We start from the raw sequence: 20,729 nt of genomic DNA, 5'->3' as shown, positions 1-20,729 counted from the left end.
ACTATGCCTTGCATTATATCTCCATGACGTATTTAACTGCTAGCTGCAAGTATGTGATCCTTGAAATACAATCTGTGTCCAATTTTTTCTGTCATATTTGGGAGAAGGCACACTGCACTCTGAAATGGGAGTCTCCTTTATCCTGGATGCCCCACTTTTCATTGTTGCATTTCAGAACCACCCCTTCTCTGTACTCAGTGGCAGAAAGTGGAGCGAGAAGAGAGAGGTGCTACAGGCTGCACAGTTTACAGATGCAAGAGGAGACTTGGACCTGAAGATTTCTGATAAGAGTGTAGGTAAAGTCAGGAAAATGGGGTGGAGAGATGCAGAGACTCCAAGGGGCTTAAAAAAGAGAGAGGTGATATGAGAAGAGAGGGAAGAACTATGTTAGCAAAGGAAGGGACATCCACTGGGTTATAAATCAGGGCATGAGGCTTCAGACCTTTGGTCGGGGAAAAGGACAAAGTCTGAGAAAAGGGACCCAATGCCTGACTTTCCACACTCCTACTGTATATGGTTCACGTTCATCACTGAGCTTTGAGTAAAGAACTGCTTACCCATATTTGGGCTCTGGGATCTAAACAGAAAGGGGGAGACCCCCTGCTCCAATATCAGTGTTAGGAAACACCTTCATTGAGGCTGCTCAGTGGGCAGTGATTGGGAACAAAAGAAAAGGATCTTTTGCCTATCCTTTGCAAAGTGACCCAGAGTGCAGAACACTGGGTAGGAGCTACAGGGCAGCAAATTTCATTTCTGCCAAGGATCACCTTTTAAATGCTCTTTCTGACTAAAGGTATACAGGCTGCTTTGGGGGAAGTGGATATCTTGTAAGTGTAGTAGATACAGGGTGAACACCTAGTACAAGTGGTGTGGGAGGGATTCAAGCAGGATTTGAATCAGAGATGATGTCATCATTTGAGAATATACTCCTATATAATAAATAAGCAATATGCAAATTGACCATCACTCCAACACACACACAATGGCCGCCCCATGTGGTCAAAGATGGCCGCCCCAATGTGGACACAAGATGGCCAGCAGGGGAGCAATTAGGCATTGATCAGGCTGGCAGGGGAGTGGTTATGGGGTGATCAGGCTGGTAGGCAGAAGCAGTTAGGGACAATCAGGCAGGCAGGCAGGCGAGCAGTTGGGAGCCAGGAGTCCTGGATTGTGAGAGGGATGTCTGGGACCTCAAGGGGTCCAAGATTGGAGGGGTGCAAGCTGGGCTGAGGGACACAAAGATACCCCCATACACAAACTTCATGCACCAGGCCTCTAGTAATTCTATAATTGTTGAAATACTTAGATTCTGAGAAACATTAAGAATATTTGGGAGCAGGACTATGATAAACTGTATTAGAATCTCAGAGTTAAAACTCATTATAGAGTCAGAGCTAGACAAGATCTTTAAAATCATCTTGTCTAACTTCCCTTCTCTCCCCACTTTATATAAATTTTAAAAAGTAGGGCCTACGCCCTGGTCAGTGCGACCTCCTGCACCAAGGAGTCTCAGATTTGATTCCTGGTCAAAGGCACATACCTGGGTTGCAGGTTTGATCATTGGCTCTAGTTCAGGTGTGTGTGGACGCAATCAATTGATGATCTCTCTCTCTCTCTCTCTCTCTCTCTCTCTCTCTCTCTCTCTCTCTCTCTCTCTTTCTTTCTCTCCTGCCTCCTTCCCTTCCACTCTGTAAAAACCAATGGAAAATATATCCTCAGATGAGGATTAACAACAACAACAAAAAAATAGGTCCCAGAGAGATGTGACTAACTCAAGGTCGCACAGCTAAAAAGTGAAAGATCTGGGCTAAAACCTGGAACTTATAGACATGTTCCATCTCTCAATATCTTTGCTGGGCTCATGATCAAGTCTGCCCAGCAATATCTGGAACCTTGCCAGGAAAAAAATAATGGAAACAATTAAACCTAGACAAATGACAGCTTCTTCAGATGTCATTTAGACACAAAGGAAGATAAGAAACTCAACTGCTGAAACCCCTTGATAACATCAAGGAAAAGGAGTCATGTCACATAAATCTCAGGGATGATGTCATCTAAACACACAAGCAGTTAATGGAAGTTCCAACTCATTATGAAGGAAATGATTCTTATAAATAGTTTTGATCTAGAGATACTGTTTGGCGTCTTGGAATCATAGGTTCTTGAAATAGGAAGATCTACCATAAAGGTCATGTAATCCAGGGCATGCTGATCCTGCAAATGTTGGGCAGGGTTAACGCCACTCTTAATCCTGTGTTTCCTTGGTATCTTATGCCAGCCACTACTCTAACATTTTGTATGATAAAATATATCAAATTAAATGAAATTTTTTTTCCTTCCAAACTGAAAGTAGTTTTTCATAATTATAAAATAAGCATGCCTATTGTAAAATCTACTAGAGGCCTGTTGCATAAAGATATTTGTGCAGTAGGCCTTCCTTCCTTTGGCTTCCAGCACCAGTTTTCCTCAGGTACCCAGGACCCAGGCCTTCACTCCAGCCAGAGTCTGCCTTCTTAGTCTTCGCTGCAGACTCCAGCTGAAATCTGACATCTTTGTCTTTGCTGCAGACTCCGGAGTCTGCAGTCTTGTCTTCGCTGTGGTACTCTGTTCCTGTAGATCCCTTTGCCCCTGCTCTGCCCCCCTCTGCCCTCCCTCTCACAGAAGGCATCCTGCCCCTCCTGGCTACTCCACTCCAGGAGCAGCTGGGTGGCCGTCATCTTTGGCCTTCTAATTTACATACTCACCCTGATTGGTTGTGGGTGTAGTGGAGGTATGGTCGATTTACATGTTTGTCTATTATTAGGTAAGATATATATAAAAAGCTAATATGCTAATTGTTCAACCATTTGACCAATCGCTATGACACACAGTGACCACCAGGAGGCAGATGCTCAATGCAGGAGTTGCTGAGCTGCAGTGACTTGGCAGCAGCAGTTCTCAGGTGATGCACCCTGAAACCAGAGAAGAGGGAGCATGATTCCTTGTAGGGCCACACGATTCCACCTTTGGTCATGGGTTATGTTGTTGCTGGGGCACTGTTGGCTCTGAATCTGGTTTACTGCACACTTGCATTTGCATTTCACACCCTGTATGACAGCAACTTTGCAGAGTGTCCTCTCGCACTCCCAGACCCCTCAGAGAATGTCAGAGAGCCGGTTTCTGCCTGATTTTTGCAGGCCAAGCTCAGGGACCCCACCTGCTGAAGGGATCCTACTCACTCCGCAGACACTGGGTAGGGACCACAGGAGGTTGACTCCAGGGCACGTCTAGCCCAGTCCTGCCCTGCTGGGCCACCTTATAATTAATTTCCTTTCAATGTGCATGAATCTGTATACCGGGTTACTCATTTCAAATAATACAGAGGAGTATAAAAAAGACTTACCAGAAATATCATCATCTAGATATAGTCATTGTTAATATTTGATAAGTATCATTCATTTATTTCTCCATGCACTCATGTTTATACTTGCACATCCAGAGAATAAGTGCAGGTTTTGTCACATTCCTGTTTTCACTTAACTATTTGTATAGAGCTACAGTTTTATTTTAATGGCTTCATGATAAACTTTAATATGCTTCATGATAAGACCTGATATTCTGTATGAATAAGCCTTAATATAGTGAGTCAGATCCTGGCTGATGAATTAGTGTTCCCAGTTTTTTGCTAAATTGGGAGGTTATTTCCTGCTTCAGAGAGAGAGGTCATCTCGGTCACCCTTGGAAGGTTGAATCATCCCTGGAAACTAAAAGTAATTTGCTTCTTCTAAAATGGTGAGAAGGGTGACTATAGGGCAAAGGCTCCTTGCAAAGTGAGTGGGAGGGGCTACTCTCTGTGGGAAAGTGAATATAAAGGGACCTTTGACCCGGCTGGTGTGGCTCAGTGGTTGAGCATCGACCCATCGACTAGGAGGTCATGGTTTGATTCCCAATCAGGAAAAATGCCTGTTTGGGGGCTCAGTCCCCAGTGCGGGGCATGCAGAAGGCAGTCAATCAATGATTCTCTCTCTCCCTCTCCCTTCCTCTCTCTGAAACCAATAAAAACATATTTAAAAATTAAAAGGAACCTTTGTTTGCGTGAGAAGCTGCTATCCTCGGGGGGAAGGGGCACCTCAAGGAGAAGTGAGTGACAGGAGTCCCTCTGACCTTGGCTAACTTCCAGGTCAGCTTGTAAACCTGTCCCAGCAATGCCCACAGCAAGAATAAGAATTGAGGACCCGATCAGCCTCTGGTCTATGGCTCGGCTCACTGGCACCAGCTCTGGGGCAAGAGACATGGCTGCCTAATTCCTTGATCACTAAATAAGGTCAAATGTTCATTTACTTCTGGGTTCAGGGTACAGATTACATAACCAACTGCTACTCTGTTGCTAACACTCTTTCATAATTATCATAAGAGACAGTACCAGCAGTTAATTCCCATGGGTGCTATATGAGGTGGAGGCTGGGGGGCTCTAGCAGCTACCCACACTCTGGCGACATTGGATACCAAAGTACCACCACCACCACATCCAGCTGAGGAAGAGGGGAGATGACAATGCAATGAGTACTTTTCTACATATATCTTTACGTATTTATCCAATTACCTCCTTAATGTAAACTCTTCTACGTGGAATTGCTGGGCCTGTGGCAAATGCTCAACAAATCTTTTTATTTATTTTTTTTATTTTATTGATTTTTTTTACAGAGAGGAAGGGAGAGAGATAGTCAGAAACATCGATGAGAGAGAAACATCGATCAGCCTCCTCCTGCACACTCCCCATTGGGGATGTGCCTGCAACCAAGGTACGTGCCCTTGACTGGAACCTGGGACCCTTCAGTCTGCAGGCTGACGCTCTATCCACTGGCCAAACCAGTTTTGGCTCAACAAATCTTATAGTTAAGCTGGGTGGTGCCTGGGAAGGACCAGCTGGCCAGCTGCTGAGGACCTTCACAGGCAGCAACATATTACAGAAGTAGCTGCTGTCCAGGGTCTGGTCTTGAAGGTTCAGAAACTTGATCACATCCAGGCTCCAGAGTTACTGGGACTCTGGAAGCTGACTCACTCAGAGGAGACTGGAGGGGATAAAGCAGAATGCCAAATGATGGATTTATAATGAGAAGTATAAATGCCAGGGGTAGCAGGCATTTGGGTCAGCCTGACCCAACCTGTCCTTTGTCACTGTGGAAAGCTAAATCACAATGAGGATCCTTGTGGTAGGCCTGGACTAGAATAAGAAGAGTTAGTGAGGTGATCTGAATAGTGATCTGATGACCCACTACCCCACCAGGGTGATATATTTATTCTCTCAGGTGACAATGGCTTCAAAGAGAAATCAGATGAGTTCTAAGTACAAAAATGGCTCTGTGGCCAAGGTGAGCCCCAAACCATTCTCCTTATAGACTTCCTTCTTCTATACGGACTTGGGAACTCACAACTTTTCTTAAAGATAGAGAGGGTGCAGATGGTTCAAGGACACCTTGGGCCCTATTTTTTTTTTTAAAAAAGACTGTTCTTATCTCACTTTTATTAATCTGTTCACTTATGTATGTATTTAACAAATAATGATTGACCACCATTCAGATCCTGGGGAGACAGCAGTGAGCAAAATAGACAAAATCCTGCTTTTGTGGGGTGCACATTCTAGTAGGAGGGAGAGTTAATAGAGTTAATATACATATAATTAAATAAATATGCAAAACAAATACATCACTAAATATATAAGAAAATTGCTAACTATAGAAACCTGTACATAAAATGTCAGGTGGCAATGTTTGTTATGAATGAAAATTGAGCAGGATAAAGGGTTAAAGAGTAATAGAGTATAAGGGAACAATTTTTATGTGGTGATCTGGGAAGGTCTTTCTGGTAAAATGATATCTGAACAAAGACCAAACTAAACAGATATCTGCAGGTATTTCAGGTATAGGGAACAGCATATGCAAAGGTTCTGAGACTAACACACGCCTGGAAAAGCAGAGATCAATGTGGTGGAAGTATATAAGTAAGGGGAGAAGCGGTAGGAAACGGGGTGGGAGAAGTAAAGGAATGGGGGGAATCAGATCATGTAAGGCTTTGCAGGTCTACACTGTAAAAATTACATTTTATTCTGAGTTTGGGAAGCCACCAAAGAATCAGACTTATGTTTTATAAAGAATCTGGCTGCTGAGTGGTGAATAAACTGGTTATTATAATCTGTTAAAAATAGAGCTATTAAAGATTATAAAAGGAATGGAGCATGAAGATCTAGCAAGACTCTTCCTACTTAAAGTGTAGCCCATGGATCAGAAGTATTGGCATCAGCACCTGGGCCTTGTTAGACATGAAGAATTTTGGACCTCACCCCTGACCTCCTGATTCAGAATCTGCATTTAACGAGATCCCCCAAGTGATCTATATCCACCCGGAAGTGTGAGAAGCACTGGTCTAGTCCAGCCTCTTCATTGGTGAAAACAAGTATTAATCTGCAGAAGTGACTTGCTTATGATCACATGGCTGAGCTCATAACAGGGCCAAGGCTAGGGCCCAGGTCTCCTGACCCTGGTGAGCCTACTTTCCATGGACTCATGTGGTCATGAGGCTAATAGATTATAATATCCATTCACTCAGTCAGGTAGTCAATAATTCACTCACTCACTAAGACATCATCCCATAATCATATACAATTATTTCACTAAATATTTCTACTGAAAGAACTCAAGAGCAAGTCAAGAGAAACTGATAAAAGACTAGGCAAATCTACCTTAATGGATCACCTACACAGATTTCAAAACAAAACAAAAAACCTTACCATGAGTACTGTAGGTCTCAGCTGCAATAATTACTCCTACCCATCTCATCATCTGTTGAGATTTGCTGGAAATGCCCAGGATGTTTAGGTGTGGTGCCCCTTGAAATATTTCTTCCTTAAGAAGGGTGGGAAAAAGCACAAATTTCATTGTCTTCTCAGCAGAAAATCCCCTATGGCCTGAAGAAAAAAAAAATTTTTTTTAATGTCTAGGTGGGTACCACCCCAGGATCTTGAAGATTAGACCCTGAAACCCAGGTCATGTCCCAAAAGGGAAGAGTTAAGATAGGGAGGACTCTATTTTAAGGGATTGATAGGGTGAATGGCTGGAAGTTTCTACAATGGAAAAATAGGGCGGGGTTATCATCTCTGTCATTGCTATTATTGTTGTTGTTATCAAAAACTTGTAAATAGTGCTCTTAAATTATTGTCCCTTCAGAACAATAAAGGAGATAACGGAGACTCTGAGTTTATTTGCAAACCCAAAAGGAATATTGCTATTCTCCAGCAACTTGGCTTTAAGAAAAGGGGCCCAGCACTGACTGTTGGGATTCATGCAATTCCAGGGGCAGGGCTAGGTATGCTGCTTGAGAACTATGAGGGTTGGAAGATTCTTTTTGGAAATGGTTCTTCTGCTAGAGTGAGAAGGGCACTTCTAAGGGGAGGGCCCTTTCTCTCTAGGAGGCTAATGGGAGATAGATGGCAGGGGAGGTGGTGAGGGAAGGAAAGGGGAGTATGAGGGAGACACTGTGGAATTAGACTTCCAGGACAGGGCCGAAGGGAGTGCTTGAAGATGCCTCTGAAAGATCAAACCTGAGGGATTGGAAGAATGGTGGGTTACCTGGTGCAGGAGCCTGATGTGGCGGGGGCCAGACATGGTGGGAATCTCCCTTTTCCATGTCCAGCATGGAATGAACAAACCAGTTTTAAGTGGAGGCAGACAGGGATTGAGAAATAATAGAAAGAAAGAAAGAAAGAAAGAAAGAAAGAGAGAGAGAGAGAGAGAGAGAGAGAGAAAGAGCCGAGACCGGTTTGGCTCAGTGGATAGAGCGTCAGCTTGGAGACTGAGGGGTCCCGGGTTCGATTCCGGTCAAGGGCATATACCTTGGTTGCGGGCATATCCCCAGTGGGGGGTGTGCAAGAGGCAGCTGATCGATGACTCTCCATCCATGTTTCTAACTCTCTATCTCTCTCCCTTCCTCTCTGTACAAAATCAATAAAATATATTAAAAAAAAGAAAGAAAGAAAGAAAGAAAGAAAGAAAGAAAGAAAGAAAGGAGATGCAGAAATTGATTTAAAGCTGGGAGCTGGGTAGGCCTCCATTCTCACTGATGGAGAAGCAGGAAGATGATGATGACTCCTCCCAGCACATTTATTTTATAACCCCAATACCAGGAAGTAACACCTGGGCTAATATGAAGGCCAAGCTGATTACACTTTCTGCCATTTTGGGGAACTGTGTATCCTAGACACGGCTCTGCCAATTGTCTCAGTCTCAGCTGGCAACAATTAAAAGAAATGTCCATGTGCCTTCCCAGGTGGCCCTCTACAACCTGGAAAATTATTCAATTTCTATATTAATCAGGGTTGTTAGCTGCTGCTCACCTTCTTTCCCCTTGTCTCAGTGATCAGCACTACGACAGCTTATTTATTTCTTACCCTTTATGCTGTTTACAGTAAGATGTGGAGATGCTGAAGGGGCTAGGGGATGGGCAGTGCTTCCTCACAGGTGTCTTCCAGACATGGCACCCTGGCTGGACCCCCGTGGTAACTTTGTTAGGGGCAAAAATGGAATATTAGGGACTAGCTATGGTTACGAGAAATATTAATGCTCTGTTCACCATGATTGCCTTGTGTTGGTTAAAGAAAGGACATTCTTACCTGGCTGGGAGTTGTAGGACCCCCCTGACCTGGGAGTCAACCTTGGATCTGGGAGACAACCTTGAAATGTGGTCCATTCTCATGGAAAGATTAACAACCTTGTTGCCAAACTGCTAGTCGAATAAGGCTGTCTCCCAGCATAGACACAGGTGATCCTCACAGCCAATTGGCCTGGAGGTAAGTTCCTCCCAGTGATATAAACAACAATCAAGACTTAAATACAATAAGGCTGTACACACAGTCCACAAAGGAGTGTACCAAGAGTGTCCACCTCAGGTAACTGGGAGGCTGACCCACTGAACCCTATAGGACACCTTAGCACACAAATCCACCCTATCAATTCAGGGAAGCAGCGAAAATGCAGAGACGAGAAAACAGATCACAAATGAAAGAAATGGAAGATAACAAGCAACTGGATATAGAATTCAAAACCATGGTTATAAGGTTTTTAAAGAATTTCCTGGAAAAAGCCAATAAAATAAAGGAGGCCTATGAGGATATGAAAAGGGATCAACTAGAAATAAAGAATACATTGTCTGAAATAAAAAATATTCTACAGAGTCCTAAAAACAGAATGGAAGATCGCAAGAATCAAGTCAAAGATTTGGAACATAAAGAGTCAGAGGACATTCCTCCACTGAAGCAAGAAGACAAGAGAATCCAGAAAGTTGAAGATAATATAAGAAACCTCCGGGACAACTTCAAGCAAACCAACATCAGAATTATGGGGGTCCCAGAAGAGAGAGAGCAAGATACCGAAAACATATTGGAAGAAATAGTGACAGAAAACTTCCCCCACCTGGTGAAAGAAATAGACTTACAAGTCCAGGAAGCACACAGAACCCCAAACAAAAGGAATCCAAAGAAGACCACACCAAGACACACCATAATTAAAATTCCAAGAGCAAAAGACAAAGAGAGAATATTAAAAGCAGCAAGAGCAAAGCAGGTAGTTACCTAAAAAGGAGCACCTATACGATTGTCAGCTGACTTCTCAACAGAAACCATGCAAGCCAGACGGGAATGGCAAAAAATATTCAAGGTGATGAATAGTAAGAACATACAGCCAAAAATAATCTACCCAGCAAAGCTATCACTCACAATCAAAGGCCAGATAAAGAGCTTCATTAATAAAAAAAAAAAAAAAAAGCTAAAGGAGTTCATCACTGCCAAACCAGGATTATATGAATTGCTGAAGGGGGTTCTTTAGGAAGAGGAAGAAAATGAAGATAAAAAGTATGAACAACAAATATGTAACTATCAACAAGTGAATCTAAAAACTAAAGGAATTAAAAAATCTGATGAACAATATTAACTGGTGACTACAATAGAATCAGAGGTATGGAAGGGGAGTGAACTGATGATTCTCAGGGAAAAGGGAAGTGGGGGGTGCGGGAAGAGACTGAACATAAACTGTGCACCTATGGATGAGGACAATGGGAACCTGGTGGAGGGGAGCTTTGGAGGAAAAAAAATGAGGAACATTTGTAATAATATGAACAATAAAGATTTATTTTAAAAAAAACAAAAAAAAACCCTTGTTGCCCAAACAATGGAGTCCCACCCAGCCTCCTACTTCCCAATGCCTGTAATCTTCACTTCCCTATATTACAGGCATATAATCCATATTTCCCTGTGTAACTTTGTCTTCCGGGGGGGCTGCAGAGCAGATTTTTGTGGATGACCTGTTGGAATAAACGCTCATATACGATTCAACACTGTCTCTGCTTCATTGGCTCAAGTAATGACAGGCAGCACAGACCCATTGGTTATCCAGTTACAACTTCACTATCTGGGAATCCTTTGCTTCCAGCCAAGTGGACAGAAAAGAAAGTAAAGCTTTGTCTGTGCCACCAGGAACTGGAAGTGACTCATAACTCGCTTGCTTCTGTTGGTGAGGATTAGCCACGTGGCCCCATCCAGCCTCCAGGGACTCAGAAACCCAGCTTACCGGAGGGCCCAGGAAGCGAGCCTGATTAGGGAACACAGCCAGCCCTCAGCCACATGAATCCACTCACATGAATCTGGGAAGCCGTGCTGCTCACACCTGTGTGGCTTCTCAGGCGGCTGGCCTACTGGCGGGGACTTTGCTTGGTACACGTGGGGAGCTGTTGTTGACCCCGTGCAGAAGGAAGTTTCTTCTGTTCCAAATCCCATCCTGCTGCTCTGAATGGACTGTTGTTGGTTAGGGTTAGGTTTAGAGGTCACTGGGGACCACTGTGTCTCTGGCAATCCTCCCTGCCCCTTTGGAAATGGCAGAGCCTGTACTTTGCTCTTTATTGTGGCCAAGCTGTACAACCTTCAATGCTCCTACCAACCCTGAGTTCCTATGACGAATACTCAGGATCTTTGGATTTTCTACCAATACCTGAGGGAGTCCCTTCTTCCTGGGCCTTAGTTTCTCTACTGCAAAGGGAGAGGTTGGCCCACGAGACCTTTAACGTTCTTTCCAGGTCTGAGAATCCATTTCCTCTTAGAGGACTAGCTTGGAGCAGCCCATGTCACCTCTCCTGAGCCCTTGGAAAGGAATGAAGCCTGAAAAAATTGGGGTTGCTGCTGTGAGCTTTGGCGGCATCTGATCCTGCTCAAAATTACATAACAAAGTCAGGGACTCTCAGCTGGCATTCAGTAGCTGGCAACTAGCCAAAACAAGCAGCACCTGAATAAATGGAGCGAGTGACCCAAGAAGGGCCCAGGCCAAGGCCAGAAGTTAGGTTTCAAGGCAGCAAAAGTGTTCTGCCTGCTTGGACCTCTGGGAGACTCAGGTGTGAGCAAGGCCTAGAGCACCCATAGATGTGAGACCAAGTGCATCCATCCGTCTGGGCCCCAGCAGGCAGCAGATGTGCCCACACAAGCGTTTAACTGGAGGAAGCAGGCAGAATAAAAGACTAATGAAGGGACTATTTACAAAGGTGTGGCCAGAGTTAAGGAACCAACACAGAATGGTGTGGACCTCAGGGACTAGGACCAGAACTAAAGTCTATGAGAGCTGGAGGAGTGGGAGAGAGGCCTCCCTCCCACAGAAGCCAACCACTGTCAGGACACTGTAAAGCAGGAGCAAGGCATCCCAGATGGGGTGGGATGGAGCGCAGAATAAACATGTTAACCTGGAATCTCCTGCCAGTGACTCCCATGGCTGAACCCAACAGGAAGTCAAAGGGACAGGGAGCCTGGAGTTGGAGAGCACACAGAAGGAGCAGAACTGGGATGGATCGGGGGAGGGAGGCAGTTGGAGAATAAGCAGGACAAGAGTCTTGAGTCTTACCTGGCCACCGCTGTTTCTCCCATGTCTGTGGAGAAGCATTTGAATGACCTGAACTGGGTGATATACTCCCGTAAAATTCCAAAACCACGTGGGTGGACAACAATAGGAATAAAGATGGTGTCATTGTCTGGTTTATGTAACTACTAGAGGCCCAGTGCACAAAATTCGTGCACGGGGGCAGGGTGTCTCTCAGCCCAGCCTGCACCATTTCCAATCTAGGACCCCTCGAGGAATGTCCAACTGTCTATTTAGACCAAGATCGCGTCTAAATGGGCAGTCGGACATCCCTCTCACAATCCAGGACTGCTGGCTCCCAACTACTCGCCTGCCTGCCTGCCTGCCTTCCTGATTGCCCTTAACCGCTTCTGCCTGCCAGCCTGATCACCCCCTAACCACTCCCCTGCAAGCCTGATTGATGCCTAACTTCTTCCCTGCCAGTCTGATTGCCCCTAACTGCAATCCCCTACAGGCCTGGTCACCCCTAACTGCCCTCCCCTGCAGGCCTGATACCCCCAAATTCCCTTCCCTGTAGGTCCAGTCACCCTCAACTCCCCTCCTCTGCCAGCCTGGTCCCCCCCAAATGCCCTCCCCTGCTGGCCTGATCACCCACAACTGCCCTTCCTTGCAGATCTGGTCCCTCCCAACTACCCTCCCCTGCTGGCCATTTTGTGGTGGTCATTTTGTGTCCACATGGGGGCAGCCATCTTGTCTGTTGGAGTGATGGTCAATTTGCATATTACTCTTTTATTAGATAGGAGAGAGATCTGGTACACGGGTAGGGGCCAGCTGGTTTGCCCTGAAGAGTGTCCCGGATCAGGGTGGGGGTTCCCTTGGAGCATGGGGCAGCCTGGGCGAGAGGTCTGTGGTGGTTTGCAGACTGACCACGACCCCTGGAGAACCAAGCAGAGGCCCTGGTATCTGGGATTTATTTATCTTTTATAATTGAAACTTTATAGCCTGGAGCGGAGGCCAGGGCTGCGGGAGCTTGGCTTCCTCCATTGCTGGGGAAACCCAAGCCTTCTGCTTGCTCCATGACTGCAGTCATATTGGTTGGGTTAATTTGCATGCTCGCTCCTGATTGGCTGGTGAGTGTAGCTTTGTGGGTGTATCAGAGGTACAGTCAATTTGCATATTGTTCTTTTATTAGATAGGATATTCTCTAGCAATACTATCCAGTTGCCTGGAGCACCTTTCACAGCATCTGAAGGAGGCCAGGTCAAATTCTCTGTATTTTTTTTTTTTTTAAGTAAAATAGTTTTTATATTTTTTTGAAGTTTGCCTCAGTATAATAAGATTTTAAAAGGTTTAGATGCCAGGAGAAACACCATTTGAAGGGTGTTCAGTATCATGTCTCTCTTTTTTATTGTCTAAAGTTTTACATATGTCTCCTTTTTCCCTAATTGACCTCCCTCCCCCAGCCATTCCCACCCCAGGCAAGCCCCCACCATCCCAGTGTTTGTGTCCATTAATTATGCTACTATGCATGCATACAAGTCCTTTGTTTGCTCTCTAACTCCTCCTCTCCTACCAGTTGTCTCTAGATCCATCTCTGTATCTTTTTAAAATATAAATATATATATTATTTATTTTTTTTACAGAGAGGAAAGGAGAGGGATAGAGAGTTAGAAACATCAATGAGAGAGAAACATTGATCAGCTGCCTCTTGCACACCTCCTACTGGGGATGTGCACACAACCAAGGTACATGCCCTTGACAGGAATCGAACCTGGGACCTTTCAGTGCGCAGGCTGATGGTCTATCCATTGAGCCAAACGGGTTAGGGCCTCTGTATCTTTTATTTGAAATTTCTTTTAGATGCAGATTTGAACCCTGTTCTTCCTTTTTCCTGAGTAACACTAGCTGCTCTGTCAGTCCTGTGAGATTTGGAAGAGTAGGATAAATTTAGACCACAGAGTTATTGTGCTGGAGCCAACATTTTAAATATTTGATTTTTAGCATGACCTTGACCTCTATGTCTTGCATAACCACATGTTCCCTGTCTTCAGCTTGATTGGCCTCTCAGTCTCTGCCCCCATGCTCGTATGAATCTCCCCACTCCAGAGGCTATGAATAGATGGTGTGTACAATGAGGCTGGGTGTTGGACTATAATCACTTCCCACTCTATCAGATACCATCACTGTCAAAACAAAGTCAGCTATGTGAAAACCCTCACCATTCCTCCTGCCTCCCTTTGGAATGCGCTGCTCTGACTGCAAGTACAAAGCAGCAATTTATAAGCATAAGTTGGTGCAGAAAACAAGACACAAAACCAAGAAAATGAATATAACATGGCATATCATGAAATTTAGAACTGTAAACAAGGACACAAGGATAGAATCAGAAATAAGATGATGGTTTGAGATAACTATTCATGAGATATGAGGGCCACGAAACTAGACCTTAGGTATTTCTTTTATTTCTTTGCATAGCCAAGTTAACTATAGAATTAGTGTCAATAGATTATTTTCCTCTGTCATTTTTAAAAGTCTTGAAACAAATGTGTTTGTGCATTGGCCATGTTTTTTAGTACTATTAAAAAAATGGGCCCTGGCTGGGTAGCTCAGTTGTTTAGCGTGTTGTTCCCATATGCCAAGGTTGCAGGTTCGATCCCAGGTCAGGGCAGATACAAAAAGCAACCAATGAATGCATACATAATTGGAACTACTCAAACTGGCTGGGTGGCCCAGTTGGTTGGATTGTCGTCCAGTACACCAAAAAAGTTTGCAGGTTCAATTCCCAGTCAGGGAGCGTATGGGAAGCAACAGATCAATATTTCTCTCTCACATTGATGTTTCTCTCTCCTCTCTCCCCCTCTCTCAAAATCTAAAAAAATATATCCTTGGGAGGGAATTTTTTTAAAAAAGAAAAAGATATGGAATGTGTGTGGGTGTTGTTGTTTTTTTAAACTCTGTAGTATAATGTATTGGTTTCAAACTGTGGCCCACAACCCATTAATAGGACATGGAAATAATTTAATGGAGTAGGGTCAACACTTAAAAAAAAAAAGAAATAGATAAGTAGTGGAAATATTGGGAGGAACACTTTGTAATGTATATTATTGTCTAACCATGGTGGTGTATACCTGAAACCAATACAACATAATATTGGAAATAAATTGTAATTGAAAAATAAAAAATGAAAAAGTTAGAATTAAATATTAGCATCATAATAGTAAATTTGAAAATCAACATAGTGAATGTAAATATTAGATAACACACAGAGACAAACGTACTGGGTGTGAGTAGAATGTACTTTTCACCTTGGCCTCAGGTAATAGAGTTGGTTGGGTGCCAGGACACGTAGGTCCTTGTTCCAGCACAGCTATTAATCTTTTAAGTTGTCTCTAAATAGTTGTCCTGTCTGGTTGTGGTATTCTCATGTGTAGAGTGATACATCTGAACTGAATGAACTGTTCCTAAGGGCCTTGCTTTTTTCTTTTCTTTTTTTAAAAATCCTCACCCGATATTTTTCCATTGACTTTTAGAGAGAGTGAAAGAGAGAAACACATCGATTGGTTGCCTCCTGCACATGCCCTGACCAGGGCCCAGGCTAAGAGGAGCCTGCAATGAAGGTATGTGCCCTTGACTGGAGTAGAACCAGGAACCCTTTGGTTCGCAGACTGATGCTCTATCAACTGCGCCAAACCAGTTAGGTCCCTACAAGCCTTTCAATCCCCCTATTTCGCAGGAAGTTATTGAGCACTTATTGGGTGCCAAGGACTGAGGATTGAGGAGCGAACAAGCAATGACCTTGCCCTCGCTGAGTTTATATTCTGGTGTGTGTGTGTGTGTGTGTGTGTGTGTGTGTGTGTGTGGTGGTGGGGGGGGGTTGATGACAACAATTAAATAAATGACTAGATAAAATGATGAGTGGCTATAAGTGCAACGAAGAAAAAAAGCACGATAAGGACAGGAGAGCACCAAAGGTGAGGATGTCACTTTGGATGGTGTGTTCAGGGGAGGCCTCTTTGACCCAAGGGGATATTTTAATAGAGATATTATAGAAGAATGTGAGGAGATCAAACCATTCTTATCTGGGGGAAGGGGAATTCTGCTGAGGCTGTAAAGTGCTCATTCAAAGAAGAGTCCGAAGGGGCCAAGACCAAGTGAGCCTGGGGAAAGGGCCTGGGAGCAGGTCAGAGGGCGGGGACAGGCCACTGGAAAAGAAGCCTGGAAGGGTTTTGACCTGATCTGACTCACGTTGTAAAAAGATCCCTATCAACTGTAGGAGGTTAGTTAAGAGGCTCCTAGAATACTTCAGAATCAAGATAAGGATGTTTTACTCTAAGGTGGGAAAGAGAAAGGGTGTGAGAGAGAGGCTGAAATTAATTTAATGGAGTATATTTTGGAGGTATAACAAGTAGAATTTGCTGATGTTGAGGGAGAAAGAGGAAGGCAAAAGGAATTCAAGGTTGGAGGCCTGAGCAGCTGGAAATAGAGTTTCAATTTATGGAACTAACGAAGAGGGTGAGAGAAAAGGTCTTTGGGGAATGGGGGGGCGGGGGGGTAATGTGTGAGTAAAATGTGAGATGGGGGGATGCTTATTGAACACACTTGTGGCACTTGGTAATCTGAAGACAGGCATCGGGAGTAATCTGCTCGCGATGACACAGAAAGCAATAGGACCGGATCCGGTGGCCCAGGGAGTGAGCAGACACGGAGATTAGAAGAGTGGCTCGAAAATGAGAAAAAAACCGGCAAACTTGATCTGACCCTCAGACTCCTTCCAGAAGAGGTTGCCGAATGAGAACACAAAAATCTGAAAAATGTGGGTTTTGTTTCGAAATAATGAGCATGATCTTCCTACCAGTCATTTACAAAACTGTCATTCCTGATGACAGTAGTCCCCCATTCTCTGTGGTTTCACTTTCCAGTTCTTGTTACTTACCCACACTCAACCACAGTCTGAAAACATTAAATACCAAATCCCAGAAATAAACAAGTTTATAACATTTAAATTGCTTCCAATTCTGAGTAGTATGAAGAAATCATGCATTTATCACCTTATATCACAAGAAGGGTGAGTACAGTAAAATAAAAATATTTTGAGAGAGACCACATTCACATTACCTTTATGACAGTATATTGTTATAACTGTTCTATTTTATTGTTTGTCATTAACTCATACTGTGCCTGATTTATAAATTAAACTTTATCATAAATGCGTATGTACAGAAAAAACATAGGATATATAGGGCTCGGCATTATCTGAGGGTTGAGGCATCCACTGGGAGCCTTGGAATGTATCCCCACAGATAAGGAGATATTGCTGTACAACAATATCATCTTGTACCAAGCCAGGTAGAAGATTGCTGTGAAAAAATTGGGTAAATTAGAGCTTTAGCAACCAATTCAGACTGATGCAAAAGGACCCCCAAGGCTTCCCCATCCCGCTCTCTCCTGCAAGTCCTGAGCATAGAGAAAGGAGATGGGGAGTGAGGAGGGGAGGTTTCTTGTGAAGGCCAGGGAGACCAGCCTGTGGCCAAGCTCTCAGCACAAGCCTTTCCAATGCTTTTCTCGGGCTTCAGGACTCACTCTCCACCTAGGGCCAGAAAAAAATGTTAAGTTGAAGAGAATGGAATGCCAGCCTTGGCTTATTAAAACTTACCCTTTTGAAAAAAAAAGATTCCAAACTACAATGTTCAGCAAAACACATGATGTTGCAGGGTGTGTCTCTCTGCTCGTGCTGGCAATTTACAGCCACCGTTTGGATGCAGCAGCAGTTGGAAGATCGTGGTGGCCACAGTGAGATTAGAGGGGAGAACAGCAGACGGCTATATTAGGAGTAGCCACATAGGGAACTAGCAATTGTTGTACCCCAAGAAAACTTCCTACACTGCCCCCACCCCATTGTCCTCTGCCCATTGGGCTCTTTTACTCCCGGCTGGCAACAAATTCTCTCATTCTGTTGTGACTCTTTGGGCACTCGAGTCAGGGCCCCATGCATTCCAGGAACTGCCCCTGGACCTTCATACCTCTTCTTTTCACCGCCCCACCCCCTTGCTCTTAGAGTACCCAACTCCTAACATCATGACCACTGGAGTGCAAGACAGGTTGACTAGATTTGGGGCTTACCGCCCAGTCGCCTCGGGATGGTGAAATACTGTCTGAATCATGTACTTGTCCGGCTAGGGAATGGGCAGGCTGCTCTTTGTCTCCCCAGCTCATCAGCAGGATGGAAAGAGGGGAGGGGAACAGACCAGCAATTGACAACCTAGTACAAAGTATGTTTTTGTTCCTGGATACCCGGCTTTGGCTATGTGTTATTTTTAAAAGTTCTTCCCTGGTTTCCTGTTGCCTTAGTACAGGGCCTAACCTTGGTGGCCTCTCATTCAAAGCCTCACACCATTTAGACTTTCCATAGTAAACCAAATCCTCTTCAGCACTCACTGTGTGTGTGTGTGTGTGTGTGTGTGTGCGCGCGTGCGCGCATGTGTGTGTGTGTGTGTGAGCGCTTGTGTGTGTGTGTGTGTGTGTGTGTGTGTGTGAGCGCGCACGTGAATGAACACACACGCACACACACATTTTAACATTTTATTCACTGTGGCTACAGGGACTCTACCCCCAAAAGTCTTCCCACATCTCTGGGCCACTGTCCAAGTCTTTTCCTTGTCCCCTGGCTCTCAAATCCGTTTTTCTAAACCTCAAATTACCCTGTTCCCCGAGGCATCAGAGCACTTTATAATCTGACTTGCCACAGTCTGCATGGCACTCCAGCTGGCTGTGTGGGCTCCTATCCCTGTGCCTCCTGTTGGCTGCCCATGCATTCAGGAAGCTGAGGTCTTTGAGGGCAAATAGCTCTGGTGACAGTCACCTGGCAGGGGCTCAGGCAGCTTCAGAATTAAATGAAAGAAGACTTTGCCCATTTAAAATGTTATCAGGCTAGCAGCTCCCATTTTAATATCTCCTAATTTCTCATAGGAGGACTCCAAAAAGATGAAATTTTATATCTTCAAAAACAAAGAAAACCTGGCACATAATCTGGGCATTGGTCATATCAAACACCCTCCCAACGGTGGTTCCAGGAGGTGGTGGCCAGACACTGGATAAGGCAGTTACTTGAGTACAGGCTTATGAAGGTGAATTCCCCCCACCCCCACCCCCACCCTCTTGGACTGTGCAATGCTCTTGCTAGAAACTGCTAGTAAAGATTTAACGACAGCCAAAACCAGTTTGGCTCAGTGGTAGAGGGTCGGTCTGCAGACTGAAAGGTCCCTGGTTGATTCGGGTCAAGGGTATGTACCTTGGTTGCGGGCACATCCCCAGTAGGGGGTGTGCAAGAGGCAGCCAATAGATGATTCTCTCTCATTGATGTTTCTAACTCTATCCCTCTCTCTTCCTCTCTGTAAAAAAATCAATAAAACATATTTAAAAAAAATTATGTTCTAAAGGTACATTTATTGACATGGAAAAATGTTCATAATTTATTGTTAATTAAAAAATTTAGGTTACAAAACAGAATACATTATCATCCAATTTTTTAAACATATATACTTATTGATTTTTTTTTTTTTTTTTAGAGAGAGAGTAAAGGAAAGAGAGTGAGAGAAACATGGATTTGTTCCACTTATTTATGCATTTATTAGTTGATTTTTTATGTGCCCTGATCAGGGATCGAACCCACAACCATGGCACATCAGGACAATGCTCTAACCTACTGAGCTACCAGGGCCATCATCCAATTTTTATAATAAAAATCTACCATGGATAGATACAGAGGCTAAAGGCTGAGAGGAGATCTATCAAAATGTCAACAGTGATTATCTCTGGAGTAATTGAATTATGGCTAATATTTACTTGCTTCTTTTAGACTGCTTATTTTTACAATGAACATGTGTTCTTCATTAATACAGAGAGGGGCATGAATTAGAGAAGCAACAGAGAGCATAAGCTCATTGGCATACAAACTGAATTGGATTTTATCTGTCAATAACTTGCTGCATGATCCTGGAAAAAGTTAATTAACTTCTTCTTCTATAAAATGTGTATAGCAGTAGTGTCTAAGGCAATTCTAAAGAGGAAAGACAATCTCTTAAACACATGGTGCTGGAATGACTGGACATCCATATCCATAATGCAAAAACATGAATCTAGATGCAGGCCTTACATCCTTCACAAAAATTAATTCAAAATGGATCATGGACCTAAATGTAAAACACAAAACTATTAAATATATATATTTATTTAAATATATAAAGAAGACTTTGCTCATAATCAAGACTGATTCTTAGGTCAGTGAAAATTACTCTGTACAACACTATAATGGTGGATCGATGTCCTTATATATTTGTCAATACTCATAGAATGTGCCACACTAAGAGTGAACTCTAATGTAAACTATGGAATCTGATGAGTCAATGTAAGATCATCAATTACAGCAAATGGACCACTCTGGTGCGGAATACCTATAGTGAAGGGGTATATAGGAACTCTCTGCTTTTTGCTCAATTTTGCTATAAACTGCTCTAAAAAACAGTCGTGTTTTTAAAAACGTCATTAAATTACTGTGACAGTGAAATGACTTCTGTAGCTCCTGGCACAGAATAAATACTACAGCTTATCTGAAATTCAATAAAATCAGCACATATACATATAGGAGAAGAGATTTTATTTTTTAAAATGCCAATGAAAGTCTGAACCCAAAACTCACAGAACCTGGCATATTCTAGAATCTAGATGCTCAGTAAATACTTGTAAACATATAAGTGAGGGACTTGATCCTTGATGTAAGCCTGAGAATAAATGAGATAGCTTAAGGAGAAAACATAGAGTGAGAGGAGAACTGGCCTCGGACAGGGTCTTATCCCTTAAACTTAAGAA

General features: G+C 43.7%; 1 long non-coding RNA gene across 1 annotated transcript in view; it reads right to left on the bottom strand.

Annotated features, from left to right (window-relative positions):
- Positions 1–4,911: 4,911 nt before the first annotated feature.
- Positions 4,912–20,729, bottom strand: part of LOC123652634 — a 29,153-nt gene continuing 13,335 nt past the window's right edge. Inside the window, exons 2-3 of the long non-coding RNA XR_006742075.1 lie at positions 6,767–6,943; positions 4,912–5,198 (exon numbers count right to left, since the gene is read on the bottom strand). This is a non-coding gene — a long non-coding RNA (uncharacterized LOC123652634). The remainder of the gene's footprint in view (positions 5,199–6,766; positions 6,944–20,729) is intronic.

This window comes from Pipistrellus kuhlii, unplaced genomic scaffold (assembly GCF_014108245.1).
Source record: "Pipistrellus kuhlii isolate mPipKuh1 unplaced genomic scaffold, mPipKuh1.p scaffold_m20_p_2, whole genome shotgun sequence".
NCBI lineage: Eukaryota > Metazoa > Chordata > Mammalia > Chiroptera > Vespertilionidae > Pipistrellus > Pipistrellus kuhlii.
The sequence above is the reverse complement of the archived record's forward strand: the minus strand, read 5'-3'. Positions and strand labels throughout refer to the sequence as shown.